General features: G+C 41.2%; 1 protein-coding gene across 2 annotated transcripts in view; it reads left to right on the top strand.

The window, feature by feature from the left end:
• Positions 1–719: 719 nt before the first annotated feature.
• Positions 720–14,455, top strand: part of SNAP25 (synaptosome associated protein 25) — a 75,006-nt gene continuing 61,270 nt past the window's right edge. For both annotated transcript variants that reach the window (XM_072140468.1, XM_072140469.1), the window contains exon 1: positions 720–879. The gene's annotated coding sequence lies outside the window, so the exon portion shown is untranslated. The remainder of the gene's footprint in view (positions 880–14,455) is intronic.

Raw genomic sequence — 14,455 nt, 5'->3', positions numbered from 1 at the left:
GATGTAGCAGTGCTCAGTGTGTTAATGCTATATTGTGGAGTATAGATGTAGTAGTGCTCAGTGTGTTAATGCTATATTGTGGAGTATAGATGTAGCAGTGCTCAGTGTGTTAATGCTGTATTGTAGAGTATAGATGTAGCAATGCTCAGTGTGTTAATGCTATATTGTGGAGTATAGATGTAGCAGTACTCAGTGTGTTAATGCTATATTGTGGAGTATAGATGTAGCAGTACTAAGTGTGTTAATGGTATATTGTGGAGTATAGGTGCAGTGATGCAGTGCTGGTCTGCAGATGAAGCTGAAGCAGCTCTGCTGCATCCACACTATGACACTTTGTAGCACATTAACCCCATACTCCCTGATGGTGTAGTGCCAGATCAGGGATGCCCACTGCATCCTTCTATGAATGGGTTTAGCCCTATTGGGAAGCAGAAATCTACAGTAAATGAGCTGCCCGCGTAGGCTATCCTTATAAGGAGCACTCACAGGAGAGGGATATCCCTTTGGACCACCCCTCTGGTGAGAAGAAATCAGTGCTGCATTGGCCCAGTGTAAGGCATTGTAGCTGCCATCACCTGGCCGGGTCATAGTGGTAATAAAGAGCACCTAGATGTAAAACGCCCTGTATTGTAGCAGCCCAGAGCAGACGATGACTCAAGTCTCCCCCTCCAGCAGCAGCAGCCGGTCCCCTCCCTACATCCTCCTGTCTATTAAAAGCTGCTGACGTCAACTGTGACGGCCATCTTTGATAAGGGCAGAGCTCTTTTTTCCCCCCATTGAAGAAGAAGACTCGAGGAGGTCAGGAACGCTGGTTCTTGCCTCCCTACAGCTACAGCCTCTTTCTTTAAGGTTTATTCCTAGCTTGGACCTGACTACAAGGTAAGACAATGCAGCCCCCTTGGAAGGATGCATAGGATTAGCTGGATTCCCTAAAGATGCAGATAACAAATCTCTTACTGCTGGATCTGCATAGCAGTGGCAGGTGATGTTAGGGAGGTGATTGGTGCTGGGGGTCTCTCTGCAGCAGGACAGATTGATGATGGTGAAGTGCTGGGAGCTGTAGACTGGGCGGATTCAGCACCACTGCTTGCTGGACAGCTCCACTGCAGAGGAAGCAGATGACATAGCAGAGCTGAGTGTGTTATTAGCACTCATTACCTATCTATACGGTGAATATTATCATTGATACAGCACAGCCCTCCAAATAGGCATGCATAGGTGATATTACCATATACGCACCCTATGCATGGATATAGGATGGGAGGGAGGGTATTCCCGCACGTCCAGACAGTATTCTGCGTAGTTGCGTCAAATAAAAAAAAGGAAACTGACAGATTTACGTGCTGGAGCATTAGTAATTACTGCTGGTTTTGTTACCCGCTAGTAAGAAAGCAAAGGGGGAGGGGATCTGCATTACAGCTCATGTGAGGAGGGGCGCCTCCAGAGGGAGCGACGGCTGAGATGCGGATTTGTTTATAATAAAGATATGGGAAAGAGCTATGTATTCCAATATTTTGTAGGAAATCGCATCCCTGGACACTCCTTGTGGTACGCGTTAGTAAAAAACGAAGAAAAAAAGAGGGTAGAGATTAGAACCGTGCCAGGTTTTTGTTGGCTTTACGTAGTGAATGAAAGATGAGTGATCATCAATGAAAAATTAAAACAATCATTAACCTGTAGGTGCGAAGTAAAGAAGGGAGAGGGAAAAAAACAAAAAAAAACCCCAATCCTGGCTAGGGGATTTTTCTGGGATGACTAACGGAGGACCCCACCCCATCATTGCGCCTGTGGAATAAGATGGGATGTAAATGAGGCAGGGAGAGGAATGCAGAAGGAAGGAAAATGTTGGAAAATGATGGATGAATATAGATCCTATAGAACGTGACAGATCCATCTAGGGAACATGAACAGATTTATAAGACAATGAAATGGGGTCCAGGTGTGATGAATGCTATTATGTCATAATCCATGTCCTATGTAATGATAAGATAGATGCAAACATGTTATTCTGTATAAAAGCTACGATGACAAAAATACGTGATCGGTGTTGTAAGGGTTAATTCGAATCCGGCAGATTCGTATGTCGTATGGAGCGGGTACGATGAGCAAGGTATGATCAGACATAGACGTGACATGGAAAGGAGGACGTTACTGCTTATTAGAATGGAGGACACGTTAAAGGGAAGGGTTCCTCCAATGCATCATATGGTGCAACACTGCAGATGTGCCAAGTTTTAAAGTGCACGGCGCACAATGCTGGAGGATGAGGATGGGGGATATTAGAATATAGGCTTTATTGTCTTGTTGTTGAGATCAATAGGTCATCAACGCACAAGAAATTACTCCCATTGGGATACGCAATGAATTAACATTGCTCAATGTCAAGGAATATTCACCGTTTCTAGAGTATGAATATGAGTATTATGCTTACAATGTGTGTATATATGTGTTCATGTATGTGGATATATATATATATATATATATATATATATATATATATATGTATGTGCATGTGTGTGTTTATATGTGTACGTATGCATGTGTCTATACATAATGTGAATATGAATGTATATGTATTTCCCTGTGTGTGCATACATGTCTGTCTATAGATGTGTACATGTCTGTACATGTATAATATATACATTTATGTATAATATATACAGAATATATGTGTGTTCATGAATATATATATGTTATATAGATGAGTGCTATGTGTGTACATATTTGTCTATAGAAAATGTGAATATGAGTCTAAGTATCTGCAAATATTTATATATATATATATATATATATATATATATATATATATGTGTCTATGCAGGATGTAAACATGAGTGTGTGTTTCTTTATGTGTTCATGAATGTGTGTATAGATGTGTGCAAACCTGTACATGTATGAAATATATACATATTTATATACATTCTGTGTATGTAAATATATACAGTATGTAGGTCTGTTAAAGATTATGTTTATATCTGTGTGTACATATGTGTCTATACAGAACAAAATATGTGTATGTGTAAGTATGTACGTACATGTGTATGTGTGTGTGTATATATATATATATATATATATATATATATATATATATATATATATATACATAAAACCATTTATGGCTTGCATCACAGTGAAATGCATTAGTGAAATGTAATTACAATATTGTATAGTCATCTTACAGACAGAATATATTATATGAAGTCAGATGTATTTGCATAGTCAGCAGATCAATATCCCCTCAATCAAGATAGACATTTTCCTAATGTATATGTATTACTTTCGTGTAACAGTATCGGTGTCATACAAGAATAGCAGATGCAGTCATTATTGCTGATTTATGCACAGTACAAAAATGCCACATAGCAATGTCGTCCATATTTAATAGCAGAAATGAAGGTCAGGAGATGAAAATCCAGAGGTGATGAAAAGCTGCAGATGCGGACGATGGTTGATCTGTGTGTAGATACCATAATTCCTCTTTATATGAAACCTATGTATACGTACATCTAGGCACCCATAGCAAATGCTGACTCACAGGCCTGGTCTGTCACGATGTGTATCATAGTGTTACAGGGACTCATAGGACTTGTATTTCTGTAAGATGTGGACAAAATCTTTATAAAAGTGGTGAATATTGAATACATTTCACACACTCAGTAATTATACCAATAGCACACCCTACATATAGCGACCGATACTGCAGATATTGGGCCCAACTGCTCCCCAATGACTGCCGATTCTGGTATGAAGGACGCTTTCGATGATTTCCACCTGATGTCCTTATTAGACAACCCTTGCGTGGCTGTCAGCACATCTCATGGATGCCATACCAGAACCTTTTCTCTGAGTTGAGAGATATCATCTCTGATCATTGTCTATCTTGAGTAGGGAGATGTCCCGTACTATGATTTCACATTGGATGTTACTATAGACTCATATTCCTTTAAGGCTACGGGTGGTATATTTCCCTCTTTTGTTTTATCTAACATGTATTTAGCTATTTGGATCTTAGTCATTCTTATAGAGACTTTTCATAGGGGATGTTGTTTTTACCTCATGTTAAAAGAGCCCAGGCAGCCATTTTGTTGCCAAGTTCCCTGTGTGTATATAAGTTACCATAAAGCATTTGCTGACTCTGAGATGTCATGTGTTTTTGTGTTTTACCCACACACACATATACATATATATATGTCTGTCATCAAATAATTATCCCTTCAGGGAGGGCAAAGGTAGACATGCCTGTCCTGAGCTTATAGAGGGACCATAATGGTCTTATTCTTAACAAAACCTCCTTGATTCCTGCTTATTTCACACCCTTTCACATCTACATTATCACCTCTGTAAATTACATCATTATCGTCACTTATTGGTATAAAATAGTCCAAAAATAGCTTGTAACCCCCACACTTTTCTTAAAATCTTGATTTCTTTTAAAAGGTGCAGAAACGCTTTGGTGTGACTGTCACTGTTTTTAACCAAGTACTGACTTCTTTTTATTAAAATTAACAATGTACAGCCATCCTCTAGATGAAGCGGGCGGTGTACATGGGTCACAATATGGATCCCTCTGTGAAAGGAAACGTAATAAAATAAAAGATAAAAGAGATGTAATGAAAGATGTTCTTTCTAGATTGTGGGGTTAACATCGATCAATAAGTGTTTACTTATTGACGAAAGATTTTTTAACAAAGCACTTAATTATTCACATGGATGTTTAGGTCTTAACCCAAGCACACTGAGGCCTTAATTAATTGAAACAAACATGCCACATTGAAGATGAAGTGTGTGGGCAGCATGTTATATAGCAAGAAGAGATGAGTAGATTGTACATAGTGTCCTATCTACAGACAGCATGTTATAGAGCAGGAAGCGCTGATCAGATTGTACATAGTATCCTATCTGCAGATAGCATGTTTTAGAGCAGGAGGAGCTGAATTTATTGTCCACTATGTTCAATATGCTGGTAGCATGTTATAGAGCAGGAGAAGCTAAGTGGTGCCAGTATTGTGTCGTGGCTGCACTTGGTTTCTGCATCACAATACCGTGCACCTAAAGGGGTGTTCCGGTGCACATTCACACAGCCACCACACTTATTTTGGCAAGTCCGACATAATTGCGGCGCACGGCCATTAAACTGAGTGTACCTGAAAAAAACAGGTGCACTCTCCTTATGCTTGTTTTGCGCATGAATGCGCCAGATTATGGTTAGTGAGGCAAACTGCTCATAGTATAGTGTCCTATTTGCAGGCAGCAAGTTATAGAGCAGCAGGAGCTAAGCGGATTGTCTTATGTGCGGGCAGAATGTAATAGAGCAGGAAGCACTGAGCAGGTTGTACATAATGGGGGTCATTTACTAAGGGCCCGATTCACGTTTTTTCCGGCGGGTTACACAACTTTTTCTGTTTTGCGCCGATTTTCCCTGTATTGCCCCGGGATTTTGGAGCACGCGATCGGATTGTAGGGCATCGGTGCCGGCATGCACGCGACGGAAATCGGGGGGCGTGGCCGTAAAAAAGCCAGACGGATTCGGAAAAACCGCCGCATTTAAAAAAAAAAAAAAAGGGTCGCTGGACACGCACTTACCTTCACTCGGCCCAGCTTGGTGAACTCCAGTGCATTCAGCGCAGCAGCGACACCTGGTGGACGTCGGAGGAACTGCCTTAGTGAATCCCGGCAGAACCCGAATCCTCCGCAGAGAACGCGCCGCTGGATCGCGAACGGACCAGGTAAGTAAATCTGCCCCAATGTCCTATCTGCAGGCAGCATATTACAGAGCAGGAGGCACTGAGCAGGTTGTACATAGATAGTGACCTATCTGCAGGCAGTATATCACAGAGCAGGGGGAGCTGGGCAGATTTGTACATGGTTTAATTGGAGATGCAGTAGAACATGTCATATTCTTTTTAAAACATCATGCATGCACCTCTTACTGTAATTATCCTGATGTAAAGGGACACTTTTGTACTCTTCATATCACTATTGTCTTTTCCCGTATGGTATTGGTGCTCTTAGGAAGCCGCACCATCAGGACAGCTTGGGATAGCAGATCCTTGGGTTTTTGAATGTTTAATCCTGAAGCAGCAGAATATCTATACATCAACTTCTCTTTGATTCCCCCCCAACACAAGAACTCCATTAAATGAATTTCTCTCTGAGACCAGCACTATTTTCTGCTTCCTGGGATGTCTCAACAAGCAGAAAATCACTGCTCAGCCAATCACTGGCTAGTAGGTGGGGAGGATTTGGGGAGGTCATAAAACATTGGAAAGGTATCTTTAAGGGATTGCTAAAATAAGTACATTTTCCCTTATCTAATTTTTTTTAGCCCAAACTTTTCTTATTATGTTTTTGGGATATAGAATCTTATAAATATCACAATAGCAGCAATTTCTATAGATGATTTTCTGAGTCCTTTAAATTTGTTCAAATATTTGTTGATAATTAACAAGGCCCATAAAACACCACAAAAATGTGTGTATGTGCCCCTTATCATCTGTTATTCCTCTGGGTAATAACAGTCAGAGTGCATTATTGAGCAAAAAAAAATAATTTTTTTGATCTTACCAATTGGCTGCAATGAAACCAATAGTGAATAAGTTAAAGGGGTCTGAATACTTTCTGTAATCACCTTATATAATTACAGTTGACCTTAAAGGGGTATTCACATCTTGGAATTCAATTTTAATTGAATTCATCTGGCATAAACATATACTTCTGAAATTAATGATGTTATTAAAATAAATGTCCCTCTGTGAAGAGAATTTCCCATAAATTTAGTAATGTTGTCCCTTAGAAAAGAGATAGCTGTAATTGGATACGACCACCCCCCACACTCTGACAGTTGGCCACACATGCACACATGTACTATTAAGCCCTAACTGAACACCTGGATTCTGCATTCAGTACCATAGGATTACTGTAGGACATGCAGTAACTCCCAGCCATTTTATAAGGACAAACAATTTTGCACTCCAGCAGATGTGGTTGTATCCAAGGACAACAGTCTTGTTTCTAAGGTACAACAAGGCTTCATGGCTTCATTCAGGGGAAATTTTCTTCACATGGGTAAATTTTTTTAAAATAACATCCAATTGAAGAAATGTTTCTATATTGCAGGTGAATTACATTAAATGTGAATGCCAAGGTGAGAATACCCCTTTAAGTCATCCTGATACTAATATATGCTTTCATATGTAAAATAGTTAGGACACCCGCCATCAGGTCTCTGTAACTAATTCTGTCACCACTACATGTAAGAGCAGCTCACAAGGATTCTAGCCCATCCTTTATCTAGTTAATTAATACATTAATCATTCTAAAATAATATTTTCTTTATTATGTAAATGAGATTGGGCACATGGAGAGAGAGGGTGATGTCGCCCCTGTAACCACTCCCCTCTCCTCCCCCTGCTCATGTCTGTGTGTAATGTATAGTAAAGCATTGCAAGTGCTTTATCTGCTACACAAGTACCTGACGTGTCATGCAAACACGGGCTGCAGGGGCACCAGCACCAGGAAGCACATAGAGAAGCCAGCACCAGGAGTGTCACATCACTATACAGGCTGTCAGGCATGTGTATATGAGTATCTCATACACACACAGGCTGCATGGGGCAGCAGCACCAGGAAGCACATAGAGGAGCCAGCACCAGGAGTGTCACATCATTATACAGGCTGTCAGGCATGTGTAGATGAGTATCTCATACACACACAGGCTGCAGGGGGCGCCAGCACCAGGAGTGTCACATCATTATACAGGCTGTCAGTCATGTTTATGTGAGTATTTTATTCACACTCAGGCTGCAGGGGGCGCCAGCAGAAGGAAGCACATAGAGGAGCCAGCATCAGGAGTGTCACATCATTATACAGGCTGTCATTCATGTTTATAGGAGTATCTCTTACACACACAGGCTGCAGGGGGCGCCAGCATCAGGAAGCACATAAAGGAGCCAAGCACTGGGGGTACTCATGAATAAGCAGGATAGCTGAATATGATAATGGCTCATTGGGCGTACAACTTAAAGTCCTGATTGTTTAAGTTTACAAGCATGTAGAGGGACAATGTAGGGATAGGGGCAATGCTTTGTAATAGCAATTTATGAAAATATAGTTGTGGGGGTTAATTTGCCTGATAGGTTCTATGTAAAGATAAGATTGTTTTTTTACCAGTGGCTGTAGAGCTAACAAACTCCCAGCACTAACATCTCTCTGACGCTTGGTTCCGCGCAGCCTCCATACCGTTACCCCTACTTTCTGTTTGTATACAGAGGCTGGTTTGGTTTACTATAACACCAGAGAGAGGTGAACATAGGATATTTGTTATTTTTAGGACCCCTGGTGCCCATATGAAGTAAAACCTTATCCCGGACAATCCCTTAAAATAAAGATACATAGTAGAGGAGAGGATAACCTTGGGTTTTCATAGCAAACTTCACATGCAGCAGGCGGAGGTAAAGGTTAAGATTATTATGGGCTGTCATGTTTTCAGACTTGAACACTGGAAGACAGAGAAATCATGATCTCTGTCCTTCTGTCATTCACAGTAATCCCTAGTTATCCCTCACCCCGGGACCTTCTCTAACAGCTGAGACAGTCCCTTCAGCTGCCGGGCTCCATAGCAGACATTGTGCTTCCCTCCCTGATCACCAGTGCTTGGGAGAGAGACACAAGGCATAATCCACTGGGAGGACACATGTGAGGCACAGAACAAAGACAGGGGCCAGACAGGTATGAGGCACATCCCCTTGGGAGGACAGACACAGATGTGAGGCACAAGCCGAAGGAGTAGACAAGCTGAAGACATCACCCGGAAGGAGGATGTAGCTGTAAGGCTGTATTCACACTGGGCCTGTGGCCACCCCTAACCCAACACTGGTAAACATCATGCTAAAACGTAAACCACAAGGTACGAGCCTGCATAGGTGACACATAATTAGGCAATACATAGATAGATGTGTGTCCATTTGAGGCATTTATTGTCCACAGACTACCAGGTCTACCACTTGATTAATATGGTTTTGATTCCCATGTTATAACTGTTTACGCTTATATTTGCTATAACGCCCCAATCTGATATGTGTTACACTGGTTTAACGCAGAGTGTTATATATTCTGGTAATATGTTGGGGAATGAGTCAGTCTAACGTTTGAGAAATCGCATGTTCATTTTTTGTACACTAAGGCTTTAATATACATCTATTAAAAGTTCTGCAGTTCTATCCAACTCTCCTGGAACAATCGCCCTGTCAGGACCTTATAATGATATTCATGATGAATATAAGATTAAGGTCCTGGCAGGGCCATTGTTCATGGACAGATAAACTTCAATTTATGGACAGGAATGTCTGGCTGATGAGTTAAAATACAGGAGGCATTGCTTTACATATCAAGGAAGCAGAGCAGAACTTATAATGTATATTTGTAAAATAAATACAGGCGCCTACTTAAGGACACCCGACTTACAGACAACCCATAGTTACAGACAGACCCCTCTGACCTCTGGTGAAGCTCTCTGGATGTTACTATAGCCCCAGACTGCAATAATCAGCTGTAAGGTGTCTGTAATGAAGCTTTATCGATAAACCTTGGTCCCATTACAGCAAAAAATGTTTAAACTCCAATTGTCACTGGGGCCAAAAAAATTTTTTTGTCTGGATCTACAATTATTAAATATACAGTTTCGACTTACATACAAAATCAACTTAAGAACAAACCTCCGGACCCTATCTTGTACGTAACCCCGGGACTGCCTGTAATGTCCTGCCTAAAAAAATTAGGTAAAGTTGCCAACCTCTTTAAAGCATAGGCAGCAGTGTTTGGGATAGGTTGGAGGTACATATACTGACATGTTCTAGGCATAATATAAGGGGCTGCCTAAGTGATGGTGGTAGTAGTAGAAGTAGTAGATTCAAGTTGAGGGCAGGTGTAGTACTCACAGATTGACTCACCACTCTGGGAATAGTAGGGATCGCAAATATGTGAACCTTATAAGAAAGTGGGAGGTTGGATTTCAGAAAGGACGCAAAAAAAGTTGCACATGCTGACATATCAGAGAAACTATTCGCTCTTCCTACCAGCAACCGCTGAGTAAAGTTCCCTCCACATGACTGTGTTCTGCTAAGCCATACTGTAAGTACTTTGTCTCTGCAAAGACAGTTACTTTAAAAACTTTCTCTTCTTTAAAAGACTGCCAGTAACCACCAAGCAGGATGCCTATTGTAGTGGGATGTAACTGCAAAACAAGTTGCCTTTCGTACCATATTTGTAACCACAAATCCAGATGCTTAATGCAACATAGATTCTACTGATCTCCAGTAATTTGCAGCTTTATTGCACCCTTATTGGGTCTCTTGAACGTACATACCATCCACCTACCAACGATCCCCTTACAGATGGATATAATAGGTGACTGCTATGCCCGCAGAACCTTACCTTACAGTAAAATTTACGTTGGAGTGGGAGGAAGTAAAAACAGCCAAAATAAAGTATTAAATAGAAGATCTTTCTGAATATAAAATTCCAACAGCTTCCGAAGCAGTAGGATATTTTCTAGCGACAGTACAGTATTTCATATGCTGGATGAACGTAAGGGTACAATGTACTCATAACTAATGAATTATGATCACTTCTAGGGGTATGTTCGCCGCCAGGCTTCCATTTCCGTACGTCATGCTGCCTACTAATCCAATTGATATCAATCTGCTCATTTTAGAATAGTAATGTAGCTGTGGTTGCTCATAGATGCATCATAATCTGACTTCCAGAATGTCATTTAAGGTTTTTTTTTCCTGAAAATGACCCTATAATGGATTTTCATTAAATATATATTCCTACTGTGAATCACATTGATCCTCTGTACATTGCACAAACAATGCAGAACATCTGGTGTCATATTGCATCCTCTAATGGAGTCCACATACGCCGTGTCATATTTTTAGTACCTTTAAGACTCTAGTGTCTTTCCCATGGTAGGGCTGTATCTATTTTTAGATATTTTGACTTAATTACACTTTAAGCAAAAATTGCAGAGTATAGAAAAACGCACATTATGCGGAGATTTGCCGGAGGGAAATTGCTTGCAGAGTTACTGCTGTGGTAGCACCTTCGTGGTTCAGTTTTATTAGGAAGGAAACTTCAGGATTGGGAGAACGTAGTACATTTAATATTATCAGAACAGCAGGTTTTTTAAACATATTGATTTTTTGTCTGGGAGGAATATAACAGGAATAAAAGTATCTTCATAAAAGACAAAGAATATATATATATATATATATATATATATATATATATATATATATACACTCACCGGCCACTTTATTAGGTACACCATGCTAGTAATGGGTTGGACCCCCTTTTGCCTTCAGAACTGCCTCAATTCTTCGTGGCATAGATTCAACAAGGTGCTGGAAGGCATCACACAGTTGCCGCAGATTTGTCGGCTGCACATCCATGATGCGAATCTCCCGTTCCACCACATCCCAAAGATGCTCTATTGGATTGAGATCTGGTGACTGTGGAGGCCATTTGACCACAGTGACCTCATTGTCATGTTCAAGAAACCAGTCTGAGATGATTCCAGCTTTATGACATGGCGCATTATCCTGCTGAAAGTAGCCATCAGATGTTGGGTACATTGTGGTCATAAAGGGATGGACATGGTCAGCAACAATACTCAGGTAGGCTGTGGTGTTGCAACGATGCTCAATTGGTACCAAGGGGCCAAGAAAATATTCCCCACACCATGACACCACCAGCCTGAACCGTTGATACAAGGCAGGATGGATCCATGCTTTCATGTTGTTGATGCCAAATTCTGACCCTACCATCCGAATGTCGCAGCAGAAATCGAGACTCATCAGACCAGGCAACGTTTTTCCAATCTTCTACTGTCCAATTTCGATGAGCTTGTGCAAATTGTAGCCTCAGTTTCCTGTTCTTAGCTGAAAGGAGTGGCACCCGGTGTGGTCTTCTGCTGCTGTAGCCCATCTGCCTCAAAGTTTGACGTACTGTGCGTTCAGAGATGCTCTTCTGCCTACCTTGGTTGTAACGGGTGGCGATTTGAGTCACTGTTGCCTTTCTATCAGCTCGAACCAGTCTGCCCATTCTCCTCTGACCTCTGGCATCAACAAGGCATTTCCGCCCACAGAACTGCCGCTCACTGGATGTTTTTTCTTTTTCGGACCATTCTCTGTAAACCCTAGAGATGGTTGTGCGTGAAAATCCCAGTAGATCAGCAGTTTCTGAAATACTCAGACCAGCCCTTCTGGCACCAACAACCATGCCACGTTCAAAGGCACTCAAATCACCTTTCTTCCCATACTGATGCTCGGTTTGAACTGCAGGAGATTGTCTTGACCATGTCTACATGCCTAAATGCACTGAGTTGCCGCCATGTGATTGGCTGATTAGAAATTAAGTGTTAACGAGCAGTTGGACAGGTGTACCTAATAAAGTGGCCGGTGAGTGTATGTATATATATATATATATATATATGTATATATGGGGAACGGTGTTGGCTCCGTGCTCTGTGTGGTGGTCAAAATCTGTAACTGCAACAGAAGCTCCCATTCAATTCTACTGGAGTTGCTGCTGTAGAGATACAACTCGTTCCGGCTCTGTAGCCTTTGTTTAGAGAGCAACTGATTCGACTGTAGGTCCCCCTACTGATCCAAAATTCATGGCTTACCCTGAGGAGAGTCCATCAGTGTTAGTTTCCTAAGCTGCAAACTACTGTGGTTGGTCCATGAAAAACAGAACTCTATGACTATGATCAGGGGTTATAATACAGCAGACACCCACCGTGCATGAAAACAGCACACACTTAATCAGTACACTGGCCGTCCTAAAGATGTGCCGTCTCCATACAGCAGAAGTCTGCTGTACTATAACCCCCGAGGTAAGGTGTAATAGAGAATGGAAAAGTCAATGTTAAAGTTATAAAATGTTTAAAAAAATATTTAATATTTTAAGCAATTCAAATCCCTACCCGTTTTCTACCCGTTTGTTACATAATACATAATTTTGTACATAATACATAAACTGAAATGCATTAGGTATCTACAGTTTAAAATATAAAGCGTCGAAGGATAAAAATATGTATCTATGTAGCGAACAACGTAACAAAAAAATTGGATTTGCTGCTTTTTCACCTTTTCAGCACAGAAGGTTGCCCTATGGCCTAATGATATTAATGCCTTCACGCCGATGCCCTTTTTCAATTTTTGAGTTTCCACTTTTTGTCCCCCCCCCCCCCTTAAAGGGGTTTTCCTATGAATGCAAGTTAGGCCCTATCCACAGGATTGCTGATCAGTGGGGGTCTCAGTGATGAGACCCCCACAGATGATGAAAACAAGGGTGCCAATGAGGGCCCAAGTACCTCGGTCAGACCCCTTGTCTCTCCATGAGAGTAATGGAGCAGACGGCCGCGCATGATCGTTCTGCTCTATACATCACAATGGAGCTGAAGGAAAATGCAGAGCACCGCGCTCAGGTATCTGTACCCAAAAAAATCTGTATATTTCTGCTACTGTAGTGTTCGCAAATTTATAAAACCTGCTGTGAGAAAAATAATGAAATGCAAATATCATGCAAATTGCTTGTCCTGACGACTCTCCTAAAGCCTATTTATAGATTTAATTATGACAGTAAGTAATGGAAATATAGGCAGCCCAGAAGGAAATTTGGGAGATTAGTCTTTAAACAGTTTTTATATAACCAAAATGTTCAGTAAACAATCTGTGCTGATATACTTGATTATGCAGCGCTGCGGCATATGCTGACGCTATATAAGCAGCAACTACAATAATTAATATATAAGTAACTGTCAGGTCCCCACTCTCATCTAAGTTCCATTTTAGACCCAGATATGAGAACACTCATAATTTTCCTTGACCACTATTTATGTGAATAAAGAGATGACCAGATGGGAGGTCATCTCTTTATTTAAGGGGTTTTCAGGAGTTTGAATACTGATAGTTGATTATAAGGATAGGTCATCAATATGAGTTTGGGGGAGACAATGTCGGACTGGCGTTCCTTGTTCACAACAGATGAAAATGATCCTGGAGACTAACCCCTCTACCAGCAGCTGAGAACCTAGTGTGCTGTATTTTGAGTTACCTTTACTGTGCTTCTGGGGTTCAGCTTTGAATTAAAGCCCATCGGGGCATCCTCTGGTGCTCTGGTGGGACAGTCCGACACTAGCTTGGGATCTATTACCAGTATTGAATTGGGGTTCCTTGGATATACCAGATAAAATTATTCAGGGGCCCACCTTCCATTATCCCCCAGTCTTCAAATTAGGTTGTCTTCTGCTGTCTCTATAGGGTGCAGTATTAGGTTAAAGCCTGGGCCTATCGGATGATCCTCTGTGGTGGGCCAGTCCAACAATCACTATCACCTATCCACAGGGTTGGTTGAACAATTTCCATGATTCATGGGTATCTCCGTACGTGGA

Source organism: Engystomops pustulosus, chromosome 3 (assembly GCF_040894005.1).
Source record: "Engystomops pustulosus chromosome 3, aEngPut4.maternal, whole genome shotgun sequence".
Classification (NCBI taxonomy): domain Eukaryota; kingdom Metazoa; phylum Chordata; class Amphibia; order Anura; family Leptodactylidae; genus Engystomops; species Engystomops pustulosus.
This window is presented reverse-complemented; position numbering and strand designations above follow the sequence as displayed.